We start from the raw sequence: 20,322 nt of genomic DNA, 5'->3' as shown, positions 1-20,322 counted from the left end.
CAAATGGAACGTCCTGGTTGGATAATTTGCAAATAGGTCGAAGGGGGCAGTATGAACATCTGGTAGTCTCATATGCTTATGATTTTTTTTTTTTGAAAAGTGAAGTAACAATATGTTAGCAATCCTTCTGCTCATTTCATTTTCCAACGTCACCGATATATTGTAAGTATGCATTTTCTAAAATAGGCTTGATTTTGTAATATATCATCATGATAATTGTACATAAAGTATAATGATGTGTTTATTGAAGGTGGAAACGTGTGATCTTTCCCACGGTTTGTATACATAAGTTCCACCCATTGGTTTCTGTGTAAGTAGTACAACTCAATTGTCATACGAAAACCATTGCAAAGTTAACGGATCAAATAATATCATTCACCAGTTAAAGACCAAAATACAAATAAGTTATACTACAGTGTAAAGCAAGTATGCGAATTAGAGAAAGTTTCATTTAGGGATATAGTCCGAATTAATAACAACGGTCAGCCTAGAAGAAAGATTCTTCGACCATTTGAGGTCAATATTGTAAAATGAAAATGAAATGATATGTGTGTATATGTTAAAGAAACCATGTGCTATTTTTTTTCTTATTAACAAAAAGCAAAACTTATGTTCAAACATTTATCAAGTTCCTATTATAAACTAGGGGGAAAATGAAAAGTTCAAAATTTAATAACACTTTTTACATGCATCTATATGCATGCTCAAAATGTATGCAAGTCATTTATTTAGAAACATACACTTTGACACATCAACAAATAGGTACTGACTGAAATACATCATAAATCTAACGTCCAATCTATTCATTTCTTTAATATTAAATTATTATCTTGTAAATATGGTTAAATTCTCTTGTAAATAGGGTTGAATTGTACATTTCTACATGAGGTCCCACTATAATACATTGATATTTTATGTAGTCTTAAGTCATTTGTCAGCAACTACGCTTAGAGTTCATAGTCACAGGATAACGTCAGCTTAACTCGACACTTAAATTAATTGCCTGATTTTGTCCTTAACAGACATGAAATAAACTAGAATGATTTATCAGAATATATTCTATACTTACTTTTAAAGTAAAATTAAGCAGGAGAAAACATTACGCTGACTTTGTAGACACTCATCAGTCGGAAGGCGATGCTGTATAAAATGTCTGGTGAGATTTGGAACTTCGATTAATTTTTACACTTCTTCCGCTTTTAGAAGGTACCATATCTTAAAAAAAGATAATTTCAAATATTCAAATTGTAATTTATTGCTTTCTAAAAGTACCTTTGGCGAATTATGAGCTACCTTTATCAAAATCTTTGATTTGTTTTTAAGGAGTACACATAAAAGACCCCCGTCGGTGCATTCTTGGTATATGAATTATCCACATTTCACGTTAATCAACAAAAATATCCCTCAGGATAATGGAATGAACTATTATTCAAGCAACACAGAATAAACAGTCTGAACAATAAAGTGCAACGTTTTAATCGACATGCATATGTTATTCAAATATGATATTTCTTGTCCTCACTGAGGGCGCTCAAAAGTGTCACGAGGCTTATAATAATTCCATCCAACCTATTCCTATCTTTAGGAGGTTTAAATTTATATAGCTGCCTTTTGACAAAATTTTACGATTATGGTTAGCCATCTAACACTGATTATAGGAAGGGCAACTACTAAACGTCCTTAGCACAAATATGGAAGAACTTTTGGAACTATTTGACTGGTGGAAGACTTAATGTTTTAGGTGATGATTTTGACCCCGTCAGGAGATTTTGACGTCATAAATGCATATTTGTTTTTAAAATGAGTAGGTGCAGCTATCTTTTTTGGTCAGAATTGAAATGTCCGGTTATAAGTCATATCCTGCCAACTGGCAACTGGTAGTTAACAATTTAACCTAATGATTTAGTTCCTATTTTTAATGATTTGCTTTTTAAGTGTTATTTTTGCACAACAGTCTATGGAATATGTTTCACACTCATGAAACCTTTAAAAAAGTCACACTTCAAACAATTATACATATGCAAAATTTTCGTTCACATCGCTCCAAACAAAAGAAGGGAAAAATATTGTTAATTGTATAAATTGAAATTGGGCTTAGACTTTCGGTGAAAAGATTATTTATATCGGCAAAGAAAGTTCTCCGGAAGCTTTATATGTATACACTCCTGTCGTTGGATTACCACTAGGAAGCGTAAGAATTCACCTATTAGAACACCTAAGAGTTTGTAAATTAGCCAACAGTCGCCAATTTTTTCTCAGTCATCAATCCATTCAGTGTAGACATTTACGTGATTTAGGCGAGAAAAATTAATGTTAGTATATCAACAATGAAACTACTTTGCGCACTATTTTCAACGAACAAATGCATTGAGCTTGCATTCATTGCACTCTTTGTTTACTCATCTTTTTTCTTGGTTTGTTTTGTTTTTAGTGTTTTTGTTTCGTATTAGTTTGTCTACATCATCATTCTTCTATCTTATTCTTTTACATTTTAAGACCAACCCCTGTCCCCCTTCTCTCCCTCTCTCTCTCTTTTCTCTCTTGGCTGTGATTTGTTAAGTGTTGCGATCATCATCTTGTCTGTGAATTTATTGTGTGCTCGTCATTCACCACCGTTGTTTCTGTTTTCGCTGCATATTTCTTTCCCCTGTCGTCTTTACCTTTCACTACTCCTCTATCAACGACAGTACGAACAATGTCTCATTTGATTTAAATACTGGCAATTATTCTTTTCTACAGGTATTAATTCATAGCACTCAATGGCCAATATGGATAACAATTTCGCTTTTAACACTCTAACAGATGACGAACTATTTGAATTGTTTAGATCTCCTCCCACTAATGTAACCCCCACATATTCTTCAGGTACATATGATAATTTCATTGCTGATGCCATCAGTTCATCGGCTGAAGAGCTGCAATTTGACTTTGATAACAATGACCCGGCACATACTTCCCTTTGTAAATACGTAACTGTTTCCCAATTTAAAGATATTGTTAAGAATTTTTATCCCAATACATTCTCCCTACTTCATTTGAATATAAGGAGCTTGAGCAAGCACTTCGATGACTTGATTGATATTGAATAATCCATCACCACAACCTATGTCTATTATAGGTCTTACAGAGACGTGGCTATCCCAGGACACTAACCTTCCATTTTCTTTAAACAACTATAACTTCATTAACAAAAACAGACTAGGTAGGACAGGTGGAGGCGTTGTTCTGTACATTCATCATAGTTTTCGCTACTCTGTCCACGAAAATATTTCAATTGTCAATGACATTATTGAATCTCTTTTTATAGAAATTGAAATCGCCGGCGCCAGGAATGTAATTGCAGGTGTCGTTTATCGACCTCCAAATTCCAATGCAAATGACTTTACCTCGTATTTATCTGACCTGTTAAATTGTTCCACTTTTACCAACAAGGATTGTTTTATTATGGGGGACTTCAATATAAATATACTGAAATTAACAAACAATAACATTGCTCACGAGCTTGTTGAAACTTGTTTAGCGGCCTCTTTCCTACCACTTGTCTCCAAACCAACTCGTGTCGCAAATTTATCTGCTACGCTAATTGACAACATTTTCTCTAATATTATACCTAATCCTGATTCATGCATAATTTTGTCCGATATCACCGATCATTATCCTATTATGACTTCTTACAAATTAGCACAACCGTCTTTTCGACAAGGTGCTTGTTCCTCAAGACGTAACGTCAATTCAAGTAATTTAAACAGATTAAGTGCTAGTCTTGAAAATATGGATTGGTCTTGTATTTATGACATAGAAGAGGTTAACTCTTGTTACGATAAATTTTGTGATTCGCTTTTAGGCCAATTTGACATTCACCTTCCTAAACGGAGGAGTGACAAGATGAATTATAAAAAGTCCCCGAGACTACCTTGGATTTCCAAATCCATACTTCGTTCAATTAATCGAAAAAATAATCTTTATTATAAATATAAAGCAAAAGGAACGGAAAATACCAAATTGAAATATACATCTTATAAAAACACTTTGACTAAAATCATTCGTATCGAAAAGAAAAGATACTTCGAAAATAAATTACAACTACATAAACATGATATGCGAAACACTTGGAAAATTCTCAAGCAAGCTATGAATGTCTCAGAAAATAAAGATGTTATTTCAGAAGTTAAATCAAACAACGAGATTATTCAACAGCCACTCAACATCGCTAACATATTTAATGACCATTTTTCATCAATCGGAAATAACCTTGCTATGGATATAGCGCCCTCATATAAACAATTTACCGAATTTCTTGGCACACCCAATCCAAATTCAATATTTTTGACCCCGACATCCCATTATGAAATTATAGATATTGTCTCTAATCTTGATAATAAAAGAAGCTCTGATTATGATGATATCAATAACGTTGTACTTAAAACTATAATTCCATATATTGTTGATCCTCTTGCCTACATTTTCAATTTGTCTTTACTTCATGGACAAATTCCTGACTCCATAAAAATTGCAAAAGTCATTCCTATTTATAAGAAAGGAGATAGACTTAATATAGGTTTTCCCGTCCAATTTCATTAGAGTTGCATTTAAATTAATGAAAGGACTTTCAAATTCGAAATATTTTGTCAACCCTCTGCACACATGGCTCATTTTCATTTATTCAGCATTTAATTCCGTTCTATATCATTCCTTTGAATTTGGTAAAAATTCAATTTAGGGAGAAATTCGTTCAAATTAATGGCCCAAAGTTGTCATTTAATTTGGCAACGACGAACTGATCGTTTAATTTCGCCCAAAATACCATTTTCAATTTCATTAATCGGCATACATATTTGCACTTTAAACATCCAAATTCAGTTAACATGTTTCTGTGTTTCATTGTTTTTATAACGTTATACAATTTGTTTTCTCCAAACTTTACCCTATCTTTCTATTTTTCTATTCTTTCAGTTAGAATAATTTTATTCCATTACGTTTGATAAAGACGTAATTAATTTATAGGATATGGTTGTGAACGGTTATTCTTTTATACCCTTTTTACACACGCTAAAATTTCCTTAACCCCGTACTATAGGTGGGGCTAAATTGCCATTTAGCCCCACCTATAGTACGGCATTTAGCCCCACCTATAGTACGGGGTTAAGCTTAGCCCACTTTCTTTTTACACAGCATTTTTGCAAAGTGGGCTAACCCCACCTTTAGTACGGGATTATTTGGCCCTGCAAAAAAGCAGGGTTATCCCAGCAATTGCGGTGCTAAGAGCGATAGTACGGGGTTAAGATCGCTAGTGTAAAACGAAAGTGGGCTAAGCTTAACCCCGAACTATAGGTGGGGCTAAATGGCAATTTAGCCCCACCTATAGTACGGGGTTAAGGAAATTTTAGCGTGTGTAAAAAGGTACGAGTGAAGTACTTGTACCACAAATGATCGACAAAAACCACTAGTCCGGGGTTAGCGAGTTTCGTGTGTGAAAAGCAAGCATTCCTTATCCGGGGTTAGCGATAACAATTTGGCATGTGTAAAAAGGAAAAAAAATAGTACGGGCTTAAGGATAGTACGGGGTTAGCGATAGTCCGGGGTTAAGAAAATCCTGTGTAAAAAGGGTATTAGTGATTAATGAGTGGGTGCAGGGGCGGATCAAGGGTTTCCCAAGGGGGGGGGGGGGGCATTTTCCCTAGGAATTTGACGAGCAAAAAAAGAAGGGTTTTAACCAAAGAATAAGGACGGTCCACGAAATTGTTTTAATTGTGGCTCTCAAGGGGGGGGGGGGCATGAACACGAGCCGCTGTGCCCCCTGGATCCGCCAGTGAGTGGATGAATGACCTATGCCAATGGTAGGTATTTTTTCATCATCTTGTTCTTTTTTTATTTTACATAATTGTAAATTATATCGTTGTGGGGAAGGGATGGGAAACATGGTATTGACCACGATCTATAGAGTTATGAAAGTGGAACAAAAACGACTTGTTGTTCCGATGATGGTTTTTCAGATGGATGATACATTTCAGTAAAATGTTTAACATCCAACTTAGAAGTAAAACCCATTTTCATAATTATTCAAAAGAAGTAAACAAAAAACAACGAAAAACACTGTGCATATCCTATAAGTGATTGCATATTAATGATTTTGAATTCCTAAACCTTCGCAAGGAGGGTACCGGTGCGAATTTGAAAACACTTCTTCAGCTATTTGAATTTGATCGATCTTTATACTTGTTTAAATGAAATAAACATGAAATCGCATGACAAAAGGATTAAATTGAATAAAGTAAATGGCTATTTAAATGTTGATCTCATAGGTCATTCAAATTAGTTGCAAATTGAACTATTACATCATTAAATCGGTTGAAATTTTGACGAAATTGGACGGGAAAACCTATATTAACAATTATCGACCTATCTCTCTACTACCATGTCTTTCTAAAACTCTAGAGAAACTCATATACACCCGAACGATTAAATTTTTGAACGATAATAACATTTTTTCAAATTTCCAGTTTGGTTTTAGAGAAAAGCACAGTACAATTCACGCCTTATTATCCTTTGTTGAAAAAGTTGCTCATGCTGTCGATAAATCTTCACACATGGTCGGTATTTTCCTGGACTTCTCCAAGGCCTTCGACACTATTAATCATGACATCCTACTTCATAAATTATTGCATTATGGCATACGTGGGAAGGCCTTGGGGTGGTTCAGGAATTACCTTTCTAACAGAAAACAATTTGTTTTTCTTAATGACCATTCCTCAAATTTGTGTAATATTTGTTGTGGTGTGCCACAAGGAAGTATTCTGGGACCCCTCTTGTTTATTTTATATATAAATGATTTTTGCAGAGCATCTGACATTTTATCTTTCATTATTTTTGCTGATGACACAAATCTATTCTTCTCTCACAATGATCCGCTTACACTTGTTAATATAATAAACTCTGAATTAACTAATATTTTGAATTGGATCAGAGCTAACAAATTATCAATTAACCTTCAAAAAACTAAATACATTTTATTCAGTAATACCATAGATTCCTTACCTTTTGACATTTTTATTGAAGATTTTCATCTGGAAAGTGTCTCCTCAATTAAATTTTTGGGAGTTCATGTAGATAACAAACTCTCCTGGAAATGCCATATTGATAATATTTGTAAAACAATATCCCGAAATATAGGCATCATAAATAGGTTGAAAACGTTTATTCCTGTAACTTCTCTACTTACATTATATTCTTCTCTTATATTACCATATATCAACTATGGGATCCTTGTTTGGGGCAATACCCACCAAAACCTACTTAACAAAATATTATTATTACAAAAAAAGCCCTTCGTATTATTTCATTCTCACACCCCCGTTCTCACACTGATCCGCTTTTCCTTGATTACAAAATTTAAAGGTCCAAGACTTATACAAATTTCAGCTTGGGCAGTTTATGTTCATGTATAAAAACAGTATCGTTCCTTTGGCATTTAATCATTTTTTTTCTCAAAATAACAATTTTCATAGGTATCCTACCAGACAAGCCGATAACTTCCATCTGCCTATCTTAAGAACTCGTTTTGCGCAAAATACGTTTATTTTCACCGCCCCCAAATTTTGGAATTCACTCCATACAGATGTTCAACAGGCCCCCTCTATCCATTCCTTTAAGAGAAAACTAAAAAAAAATATTTTACTGTCTTACCAAAGTAATTAATTAATTCGTATATTCTTTTAGTATTGTCTAAGCATGCTATTAAGTCACACTCTCTTTGATCCACGTTTGCACTCTCGTTCTTGCCCCCCCCCCCTTATCTCTCTCTTTTCGGCCCTTTCTCTCCACATAATCTGTGTCTGTGTGTGTTTTTATGCCTCCCTCTCCCCCCTCTCCCTCTCCCCCACTTATATTTGCCCTCTCTCTCTCGCTCCCCTTTCAGTACTTTATTCCTTCTCTCTGCCCTCTATTCTTCATCATGTGTTTTTTCTTTTTAGTTTTTAGTATCGTCCCATATCTCTGTCATCTTTTTATAATTTCTCGCTATTACTCATCTTTTTTTATTGTTTCCAATATTCTTTTTCAACCTTTTGTATTTACACCTGCAAATGAGTCCGATTTCTCAAATGATTAATATACTTTTTTAGGGGATCCACGCTCTACAAGCAATGCTTTTTAGTGGATCCCCTCATTTCCATATCAGATTGTGTTAACTATTTTACAAATATTTTGGAACTTGCTATTGATTTGTAATTATTGTTATCATATTTATTTTGTATTTGCTTATATTTATAATGTATGCTTGATTTGTATTTGCTTATGTTGATAATGGAAATGGAAAATAAACTTGAACTTGAACTTGAATGCACCAGCTAATGTTTTATATGCTCGGTCGCAATATATTTGAATGCATTTAGCCTCACATACCTATAGACCTTGAAACACTTGAAAGACATCTTTGGTCTTCATTCAGTATTCCAACCTCGTTCGCTCGCAAATTTATATGCATGTCATCAAACTTTCTGGCAAATATTAGGTTAAAAAACACCCCCCAAAAACCGATCTTCGTGATCAGCGTTTAGCATGGGCGTCGATCAATTTTTCAGATTGGGGGGGGGGGGGCAAAATCATGAATCAACTTTCGAAAGGCGCTCGATCACACAAAACAAACAAACTCTCACACACACACATATGCCTATATATTATAAATATATATATGACTCATGAGATAGAGACACATATCTCACCAACAAATTAATGTGAGCGCGAAGCACGAGCTGATTTTTTTATATTCTGACCTGAAAGCTTGATATTCTAAGAATTTTAGGTACCAATGATTAAGATAGGTATCTAAAAAACAAGAGATGCGAGCGTGAAGCGCGAGCTCAAAATTTTGATATTTCCATCTGAAAAAAAATTAATGGAGTAAAGAGTTTAATAGACCTTTTTAATAAAGAACGAGATATAGATCCAACAAAAAATTATTGCAAATCGAAGTGGGAGTTCTTTTGAGGCTTAGAACTGAAAATGGGACATTCTATTCAGCTGTTTGATCATGAAAAGTATGGGTTTTGCTACAGAAATGATGCGAGCGCGAAGCGCGAGCTGACAATTTTTCATATTCCAATCTGAAAAACGCACATTTTGAGCACGATTTTAGATAAAGAACAAGTTGTGTATCTCAATCTCGCTTGCTGATTTCTCTGTAACATTACAATCTTATTTTATTTTTTGCACATGCCGAAATATTGGGGGGGGGGGGGACAAAACGATATGTTTGCCCCCCCCAATATTTTCATTGGTGGGGCGATCGCCCCCCCCCCCTGCCCCCCAGGATCGACGCCTCTGGCGTTTAGTGTCATACCCAACGTTTAATTAGCAGTTTGGGTCACCTTTCTTACATATCTTTGATTGCTTTTAACATCACTCTCATGATATTTTGTATTATTTTCAGTTTAAGGATGTGTACCGCATCTTAGTTTTTGATAAACTTTTCCTTTTCCCACCATTGTTTATGGTAAAAACCTGCTTTCTGATTCGATCAATAATCATAGTAGTAAGCATTGTATATTTACAACAAAATTTAGTGGTTATCTTTTTTTGTCTCACCTGCACAGCAGAGCGAGACTGTCGGCACCCATTCCGACGGTGTCGGCGCCATCAGCATAGATGTTATGAAACGTCATCATAACTTTAAAGTATATAGATCTAGTCCATCAAACATTGGACATAAGGGCAATCAAGGTTTAGTTTTCTGAAATGTCTTCATAACTTTGAAAGTATATGGATCTAGTTCATGAAACTTGGGCATAACCCAGGTAGAAAAACAACTGGGCCCCATATAGATTTTATCTGGGCTGACTTGGGCACATATGCTCCACATGAATACCATGTGGGACCCATATGGTCGATTCAAAATGATATCATCCCAGACCCCACCCATGTAGGGCCCATATGGATCCCGTATTCAGGCAATTCTGAACAGAAAACATCCCAGAGAAACACCCCCTGGCTTCAAATGGGCCCCATATGTAAGTTGTTCTGGGCAAAATCCAGATTGAAATCGTCTCAGAACAACACACGTGGGCCCTCATATGTGTTGTTCTGGGCAATCGGGATAAAGATTATCCCAGAGCCAAATATGTGGGCCCCACATTGGACCACTGTGGGTTGTTCTGGACAATATCATGAGTCACTTAAAAAAGTCATTAACAGATGCATATTCATGTCAGTACAAAGTCTCTTTTCGTGATATTGAAAACTGCTACGATTTTTTTTTAAATTTTCCTGTTTGAACACTCATCATGCTCATTGAGGCCTACATGAAATGCCAACAAATTTGATCTCACGCCCGGTGCTCGCAATATTGATGTAGATTTTATGATTATGTTTGTAGGAATAAAACTAAGATGTACTCAAAACTTTAGTCTTTAGTTTAGGAGTTATTAGGACTACCCCTGAAAAAAAACCTACAAAAAATAAGCTACAAGTGGCCGAGCAGGGAAAGTGTGGATATTTTTTTCCCTGCATACCCACCCCCTTTTGCAAATTTACACCCGCCTGTGCATAGTTTATGATCTCTTAAAGTTATAAAAAGAAGTGTCACCGGTCACTATCTATTCAACATACAACTTAAAGGATACCCGTTATTAACAGTAATTAGCGCCAAAATTGACCATAAAGTGAGTTTTACATTTTTCAACTTAAAGACCACTCAATCGCTAAACTCGCTCACCAAATTGGAGCTAAATAAATTTATAATCAATGAGAGATATTTTCAAAAAAAGTTGCCCTCAACTAAAATATCGCGAAACACACAGCTACTTCATGTAGAAACGCAATCTGACGTTGAAAACACTTGTTTGCACAAAAATGCCAATTTTGACATGTAAGTGCCCTTATTTAGCTTTGCCAAAATGGATCCCATATGGTTCCAAGATGAACTTTCTGCATGGGACCCAGATGGTTTACATCATGTATCCCTTGATCTGGACTTCACTCGTGAATATTCATTACAACAATAAATGTCAAAAATCTTCGCTAATATAGCTATAATAATTAATATTTTTTATGTGTATGCAATTACTCCACCATGCAAGGTTTCAGTAAAGATATGTACTTTATATATCATATTATTCATTGTCATGACATTGAATTTTATAAGAATGTTTTAGGATTAAGCAATACTGTTAACCATAATTTGTCAAGTTTTGTAAACTCGCTCTTATATAGAAGTCAATGACAAGACCTGTTAAATAGGTGTAGGATAGGATTAGGATTTAGGATTAGGATGTAGGATTTTAGAATAGGATAAGATGATATGGCGTAGTGTAATGAGTTGCCAAAATGTGCTTCAATGACCTAATGACACTAATTATTTTTTATTGAACCCGTGTGGAGCCAACATGGGGTCCAGATTTGACCCAAATGGAAACGAGACCTCGAACCCGTGCAGAACCCATTTTTTTTTGGCAACCCGGGTGCAAACGTTATATAGATCCCATATAGGAACCCACATGGGCTATGTGGGTTACTATCGGCCATACTTGAACCCATCTGGGGCCTATCTGGGTACCATGTGGGCAAAATTATCCTATATGATTCCCATGTAGGTCTTCATTTGACACAGATAGTTATCTAAGATCTATATGGGTTCTGTTTTTAAACAATTCACATGTAACCCGCATTAAACCCACATGCCAGTATGGGGCCCGGATGGGGACCACGATGCAAACGGAAAATAAGCCCCAGATTGGGCATCTCGGCCCAGATAGTTTCCAGATAGACATTTGAGGTCCAAATGGTTTATCCGGGCTCTGTCTGGGCCCTATGTCCCACATCCCTCATGTCGCCCACATCAAGTGCATACATATGTGGGGCCCAGACAAGGCCAAGATGAAGTAATAAAAGAAATGCCATCTGGATTCCCAAATGTTGCATCTGGTCCCCAGATATTGCATCTGGTCCATGCAGATAGACCTTCTTGGGCCCAAATGGTTTATATTGATACATGGGCTCTATGTATCCTGCATAAATCGCACATGGTCACATGGGGCCTGGACGGAGACCACGGTTCAAACGGAATATGGGCCCCAGATGCCACCTGGGTACCTTATGGGTTTCCAAATTGTACCCATCTGCGAACAGATTTGCGCCCCCAGGAAAACCAGATGGGCCCCATATTTTTTGCTACCTGGAAAGGGTTTTGGCGTATCACTGAGTTTCAGGTCACAAAGAGATCAAAAGTTATTTAGGGTCAATTAACTTGGGGTCAATGTTAGGGTATGTTTTAAATTGCCGTCATAGAAGATTTATTAAGTATCGCTATACATCCTGTGCAAGTTTCAGGTCACATGTATAATCTCATAGTTCAATTAGGGTAAATTATATTTAGCCATGTTGGGGGTAAACTTTGAATTGCCGTCATAAATTTGAGAGTCTATGGATCTAGTACATGAAACTTACACCCAAGAGTAATGAAGTATAACTATGGTTAAATGTCATTTAAGTTCAATGAACTTTGTTTATTATCACACTGATGATGTTTTTTGTGAATATATATTCAATTCTTGTTTTCAATTCAGCTGCTATATTTAGTTGCGTAATTCAGGCGATACATCAAGAGACATTTCACTTGTTTAAACGTTATTGTGTATTTGATACGTTTGTGAAACCTATGGTTACTATAGTTGCTTCTGCTTTGGTGTGTTGCTCAAAAGTTAGGATTTATTACAAAGTTTGATTTTCAAGAACATGTATACATTAATTTTCATATTAATATCACTTTGTTTAATGAAAGCACCAGATAGAAGAGCCACCAATGACAATTTGAATACTTTGGGCAATATTCACACAGCAAAAACTGTGGTGTTAACTGGTGTACATAGAGGATCACACCAGTTATTTTACACCGGTGTTAAATTGGTGGTGTTAGTTTTACACCTATAGGTGTTATTACAACACCTATGGTTGTTACATTTACACTCTTTGGTGTTATGTTCAATCTCTAGGGTGTTATTTTAACACCTCAGGGTGGGTCCTCTATTAACACTAATTGGTGTCAGTTTTAACACTACAGTATTTACAGTGCATCCATTACCTTCTCCTTAATTTAGTTTCAATCGTATTTTGAAACATGTGATGATTCCATTGGAGGCCTACCCTACGTTCTGTTTTTTTTTTCCTTAAAATACTATAAGATAAATACTAAATATAAACTTTTTTCTTATTCAGAAAGAAAATATTTGTGCATTGATTACTCGAACATTAAAACTCGAAACTGTGCAATTAAACGTTAAAGATGGGGACACGGTAGCTGTATGCCTATAATTACTAGTAGTTGATTTCCATGTTTAGTACAGGTTTCAAATCTGTTAATTTCCGTATCACGTATCTATTCAAGGTTTTCTCTCTCTCTCTCTTGTGCTTTACTCCAACTAAATAATGTCGCGAATATTACGCCATTTAATGTCTATTGACGCACATGAGTAACTTTATTCAGTGATGGGCTTCGCTGAATGCTAGGCTATCATTCACATTACTCTATTGTTATCCAAATATATTACGGTGGTTGAGTTCAGAAAATCAAACAAAACGATGAACCGAGGCACATAAATGCCTTGCCACAGTTGAGTTAGTTTAGTGTTATTATGTTCATTTCTATTGCATTAGGGAAATATTGATATCGTGACATCCCCTTCATTCAGCTTGAAAACTAAAGGTGTAGGGAGCTTACCTGGTAATATTATCTGCTGGTACTGTGGACTATCGGTTTAAAGTGTAATGTAAAACAAATCCTCTTTGATAATATGAGTTAAAGTTAGCTAGTGATTTTTTCCCCTTAAATTATAAATTATTTCATAGTTGGCCAACCTGGACATGTGAATTTGTGTGGTGGGTGGGTTCGGGCACGTGCGTGCTTGGGCATTTATTATTATTATTATTTAATGTGCATAATATCGAGAAATCCATCACCAATTCAAACAGAAATGTCCGTATTATCATTTAGTTTACTCCTTTTTTTCCATTAATTCAGTGATTTTTTTCAAATATTTCACCCTTTAATTTTTGCCCCTCTCAATTTCAAGATCTCATAAACTAAATTTTATGACTGGTTTCTCTTTTATTATATGAAGAGTTTAGTTGCAAAAGGGCTTAGGGTCACTTTGGACCATTCTGAGAAAAAAAAGCGTGTTTTTCATTCTCACTTATTGCATTATTCTTATGAGAAACTAAATTTGTCATGATGTACTACCCTATCATGTGATAATAAAATTAGGTATAACAGAAATCTACCTGTCTTAATTTTTTCTATAAATTCTTTTAAAAATTATCATTATGGACCTAAGCCCTTTTGCAACTAAACTGAAATGAATCCAATCTATTTTGGTTAAAAAAATGATTTTGGTTTGCCACTTTTTTCACGTTTTCATGTAAATTTCAATTTTTCTTTATTTCATCAAAGCGACTAAAAATTTAAAGGTTTTGAGACATAAAACAATTAAAAAAAAAATTTAATAAAACTTTTTGACAAATGAGCTCTTTAGAAGAGTTTGTTTGCAAAAGGGGTTAGGTCTACTCCAAGAAAATCATTTTTTAAATTCTCCTATGTTGCGTATTCTTATGCGAAACTAAATTTTTGAGGGTTCCCTACCATGACAACATAAAATTGCGTATAAAAGAAATCTACCTTTATTCATATTTTTTGAAATATTATTTTCCAAAAAAAATCGGTGCGGACCTAATCCCTTTTGCAACTTAAAAAAAAAGTGATTTTTCATTGCCATTTTTTATTACTTTTCTATAGCTATTTCAACTTTTCTTTGGTATCATCTTATAGAGCTACTAAAAATCTATACATTGAGACCAAAAAATCAAATTTGATGAAAAATGGACCTAACCTCTTTTGCAAGTGAGCTCTTCATATGCATATTGAGTTCATGACATTTGCATAACCCCCTTACTTAGTGAAAGTTTGCCAATTATTAATAGCTGCCAAACACCTAGTAAGAAATATTACAATAAAACACAAATTAAGTATATTATCCCGGCGTTAGGGGATGTGAGGGTAAGTCAACCGTTCAGGTAGAATATGATTAATCCCTTTACTACTGGAAAAAAAAAGCGGACCCAGTGCAAACTACACACACTCTTTTAAACTCAGTAATCAACAGGTTAAATTTTTGTGTGTTTGTCACCCACTTTGTGTGTTTGTCACCCACGTCCGCATATGTGGATGTCATGTGACTTATCCAGCCAATCAGAGACATGTACCCTGCGAGATACCGTGCATACGGCATTTCGACATAGTGTATAAGGCCTGCTTTTACAAACTTTGCTCATTCTCCTGAGGACGACAAGAACACACTTGTCGAAACGTCGAGTTTGGGTGGTCCTTTTCAGGACCAATATCTGCCCAAGAAAGATACATGGTGTACCATGAAACCTACTACACTATTCTTCTTCGCCATGGAAACCTTCAGAAGTTACAACAGCTTAAATGTTTGTCTCATCTAACATCAACTCACTTCCTTCGCTGTCGTTACCCGTGCCCTCTCTGCAACGTCATTTTCTCATGCATTTCCTCTCGTACTTGCTTTTAGGCTTACTCCTTGATGGCGCTCTGCTTTCTCTGTCTACACACTATAAGAAATAAAGGTTTGAATTTGAACTATTGAGGTTGTATAGCAGCAAGCCAAAAGGTGCCAATGATTGCAATTACGCTTTATTCTGCATCTTTAAAGGTGCGGTTAGCCTAGATATAAGCAAACTATGATTCTTAGTTGAATCGTGTAATAAAGATAAAAAGTTGAACCTTTTTTTTAACCTCAAGTATCATGCACCTAACAGGTAAAAAATTACACCTTTAAGGAGACCGACGAATTTTTATTGGTGCAAATAAAAATAAAAAAGCAAAATTTTCACCCTTTTCAACTTAATGAGCAAGATTACACCTCCAAAAAGTTGGTTAAAGTGTTCCATTAAAGGTGCACAAATTTCTTAGTGTGTGTTGCTTTCTACCCCACCCCCCTCTTTTCTCCCCTGATTTGTCTCTCTTGCTGTGTCTTTCACCCTCTATTTATAGGACAACATGAACAAAAACACAGTTATACCCCCACAATAAGCACATAAACAGTCATTCACGTTTATGGTGGAAGTCAAGGACTTTGAATAAAGGTTTGTCACCCTACATTTCACACAGATACTAGTCTAGTTCTAGACGATTTTAAACGAATCTATTTGCACCGATATCTACGTTCTATTCCGTGCGTACGCCCAGCCGAGTGTGCGCGCAAAACCGAGAACCTGTACTCCGAGCAAAAAACCGTCTAGGCCAGTTGCTCAGCGGTGACGTCACTCCCTCAGATTTTTGAGGGAAAGTCGTTAAAAGTGGACACGCCTCCCGTTCAGCCACTAGTCTTTGTTAACAGCAGGGAAGATTACTGGGTTGAGAAATATGGTGTGATCTACCGATGAAATGAATATCAATTACCTAAAAAGGGACTTTTTGTTATAAATTGATAAAAGAAATCAAATTAAACACACAAAAACATAAAAAATGAATCGTATCGTATATGTTTCCCCTGATACCTACAACATTGGTTATAAGCGTAGACTATCGTATATGGCATACATAATCAATCGGATCGCACAAAGCAGCACAACATAAGCCATAGACTTGTGTACAGTACCGTGCTGTTGTATCAGGGAGACTCCCAATTCCCTGGTTGTATTGTGTATTGTATACAGCGCGCGGTTTTCAAATTCATTTTCTTGCGATCTTCAAAGTCGTTATTTCCAACTGTTTAGACATATGCATGATGGAATCTCTGACAGCATGACGTTCATTTCCCGTCGCCATCACACCATATATGAAAAAACAAACGAAGATAAGTGATCTAGACCTCAATTTGTATGCACTAGCTGATTTGGTAAACACGCAAGAAACTGAATTTATTATATAGAATTAGGTTTATTCATTATTTTCACTTCAAGAACAAAAAACAGTTGAATTGACAACTGATTTAGTCCATTAGATATTCTTTGCTGCATCTTATTTCATTAGAAGGGAGACATATCATTCACACTTGTATGAAAAAATGAAACAATTCTGATTCCATGTAATAACACAAGAAACAGGATAGTGGGGATGTGAAATCTTCAACCCACATGGGCGGAAATCCCAGAGGGGACAGGGGGACGTGTCCCCCTTGAAAAATAGTAGGGGGACACAATATCAAATGTCCCCCTACTATTTTGGTCTTTCATGGAGAAAAATACATCACTTCACAATAGAAATAATGCATGTATTTTGGACTAAATGACCTTATATTTTGGGTGAAAACTCTTTTTTGTGGGGGGGGGGGGGGAGGTTGTCAAATTTTGTTAGGGTTAAAATGTCCTTACATTTAGGGTGATAACCTTTTTTTTGTTTGTCAAATTTTACAGGCCCGCGGTACCCCTACCTTTGAGGACAGATTTCCACCCATGTCAACCCACCTATTAAATATATCAATGACGACATGCATATCACCATTTTCATAAAATATTGCTAAACTTTAGAATTAAAAACTATTTGTTATCAGATTTTCATAAAATGTATTTAATTCGAAAAAATGTATTTAATATACATATTTTCAGCCCGAAGTACCTCCAAAACAAGCTGTGTATCTGAATAAACATGCGTGCGCGTGTTTAGAGTTAGACCTAATATCTGGGCATTCTAAATACACTTTTTTTATTATAAAAATCACTAATGCGAGCGCGAAACGCGAGGAGAAAATATTTGATATACCGATCTGAAAAAGGGGTGAATTTTAACACTATTTTAAGTACTGGAAAGGAAAATTCTGAAGGGGGGATGTTATTGGAATATGTAAAAGACTATGAAAACGATTTGCGATTGTCGGATGTGATAATTATGTACATTATAACATATTTAAAAATATACAGGGAGGAACCTGATTTTCGTGGGGGTGCTGCCTATGGAAAATAATACACGCAGCACCCCCAGGAAAATTTCTGGGGATGCTTTAGTACCCCAGCACCCCGCTTCCCAGGTCCATGCTTGCCAAGTGCTAAAGAATATTCTTGCATTGATTTCATGGACGGGTTTGGTAGACTCAATCGCCAAAAAGGCTAATTCACGCTTGAAATTTTTGTATAGATATCAAACCTGTTTGAATATGAAGTCTAGACGTATTTTATGCTTTGCGTTAATACAATGTTTATTCGACTATGCTAATGCGGCTTGGTACGGTAGTCTGGGTGTTAATACGGATATAAAAAAGCTAAGAATAATTCAAAATAAAATTGTGAGATATATAAATGTTTTAGGACCAAGAGCACATGTCGGATATAATAAACTTGAAAAGGCAGGATTGCTTTATGTAGATCACAGGTCACAACAATTAGTAAATACACCACGTGCATAAAATATTCTATTCGGATAAATTAGATCATTATATAGCAAATAATTCCACCCATGTATCAAATATCCATAGGTACGATACTTGAAATAGTAATTTTAATTTCGTATTACCAAAACGTGAAGGACATATTGGAAACACTTTTTATTTTAATGGCATCCAATCTTGGAATGCTCTTCCTGAAAAATAAAAGCCGTTAAATTCTTTTGTCAATTTAAGAGTGCATTAAAAAATCACCTAAAACTTGAAGCTGCCCAAGAACAGCATTACCAGTAAAATAACACATCTTGTACAGTTGGTTTCTACTATTGTAGATAATGTATACATTAGGGTATGTTAAAATATAATCTTGTTTCACATATTAGGAAGATTATTGTTTGCTTCAGATGTTTGCAAATTATATGACTGATGGATATTTTTGTATGTATTTTATTTTATTTTTTCCCCCGATATTCCAGTACTTGTCGTAGTTTATATTTTTTGTTACAATATGTTAATGTTTTATACTAACTATAGGACCCCATTGGAAATAAGCCTTTCGGCTTTCATGGGCTATCCTGTCAAGGTATTTCTTCAATTTCATTGTAATCTCCTGTGATATTCTTGACGAATAAAATCAATCAATCAATCAATGTTCATTTCATGGCCTGCCGACGTCGGAGTCGAGCGTAACAGCGCTCGTTTCGTACCCCTTCCGCCCTTTTTCAGTATTCGGACAGTATATACCTTTTAATTTCCGGACAGCTGGCAAAACACGCGCGCGCGCTCATTATCGATACTATTGTTTTATTTTTTATGAAGTGCGACGATCGATGGAGGGGTCTTCTTTGTTTTAATTTAAATAAAGGGGTGGATGAGCTTATTAATTGTTTGCTTTTATTTAAATTATGATCTTATTGATTCAAATTATAAAGGGGGCTTCATTGTTGTTTGTTTTTATTTCATTTCTTATTGAATAAATTATTCATAGTGATTGAAATGATAAGGGGGGGGGGGGCTCTTTTTATTTATTATGTTTTTTATTCTTAGTGAATAATGATAAAAGGGGAGAAACATGGCTTGTTAATTCCGTATTTAAAAAAAAATCTCATTCTTATAGAGATTGGATTCAATAATAGCATTGCTTTATTCTTTGTTGTTTTTTATCTTACTTTTCATTTTGTGATTAGAATGATAAAAGGATGAGGCGGGGCTTCTACGTTGTTTATTTGTTTTCTAATTTATTTTTATTTAGTGATTAAAATGGTAAAGGGGGAGGGTAGGCAGATGTTTGCTTTCTTAGATTTATATTTTTAGTGATTAAAATGGTTAATGATTTTTATTTTACTAATTAAAATGGTTGTTATAAGGGATGGTAGGCATGTTTTTTTTTTACCGTTTTATTTTTTATTTTTTCTTAGTGATTGAAATAAAATAAATTTATCATAATACATATAGTCATGTAAATTATTTCTTTTATATTTTTTTATTCTTAAAATTGCAATTAGCCAAAGTACCTGTTCCTGCTGCCCGCCTTCTATCTTATTCATTCTACTTAGGGTTACGATTCGTAATTCCGAAGGTTCGTAATTCCAAATTGCCTATACCTCGATGTTCGTTAATCGGAAAACGTAAAAGGGTTCGTTAATCCGAACATTTGTGGCGTTATTCCGAATGTTCGTTTTTCCGAAGGTTGGATAATCCGAAAACCCAATAAGGTTCGTTGTTCACTCGGTTCGTTAATCCGAAAACGAAATAAGGTTAGTTGTTCCGAAGGTTCGTTAGTCGGAAAACGAAATAAGGTTCGTTAATCATTTCGTTTTCGGACTAGCGAACCTTCGGAATTACGAACCTTTCATTTTCGGATTAACGAACCTTCGGAATTACGAACCTTATTTCGTTTTTAGATTAACGAACCTTCGGAATATCCGAACCTTCGGAA

The 20,322-nt window shown here is 35.3% G+C and overlaps 1 protein-coding gene across 1 annotated transcript in view; it reads right to left on the bottom strand.

Moving 5' to 3' along the window:
- The window catches only part of LOC135157280 (plexin-A4-like), a 51,466-nt gene extending 50,310 nt beyond the window's left edge, over window positions 1-1,156 (bottom strand). The window contains exon 1 of the mRNA XM_064112350.1: window positions 1,070-1,156. The gene's annotated coding sequence lies outside the window, so the exon portion shown is untranslated. The remainder of the gene's footprint in view (window positions 1-1,069) is intronic.
- Between the last annotated feature and the right edge of the window lie 19,166 nt (window positions 1,157-20,322).

The sequence above is a fragment of the Lytechinus pictus genome, chromosome 17 (assembly GCF_037042905.1).
Source record: "Lytechinus pictus isolate F3 Inbred chromosome 17, Lp3.0, whole genome shotgun sequence".
In the NCBI taxonomy this organism is placed as follows: domain Eukaryota; kingdom Metazoa; phylum Echinodermata; class Echinoidea; order Temnopleuroida; family Toxopneustidae; genus Lytechinus; species Lytechinus pictus.
The sequence above is the reverse complement of the archived record's forward strand: the minus strand, read 5'-3'. Positions and strand labels throughout refer to the sequence as shown.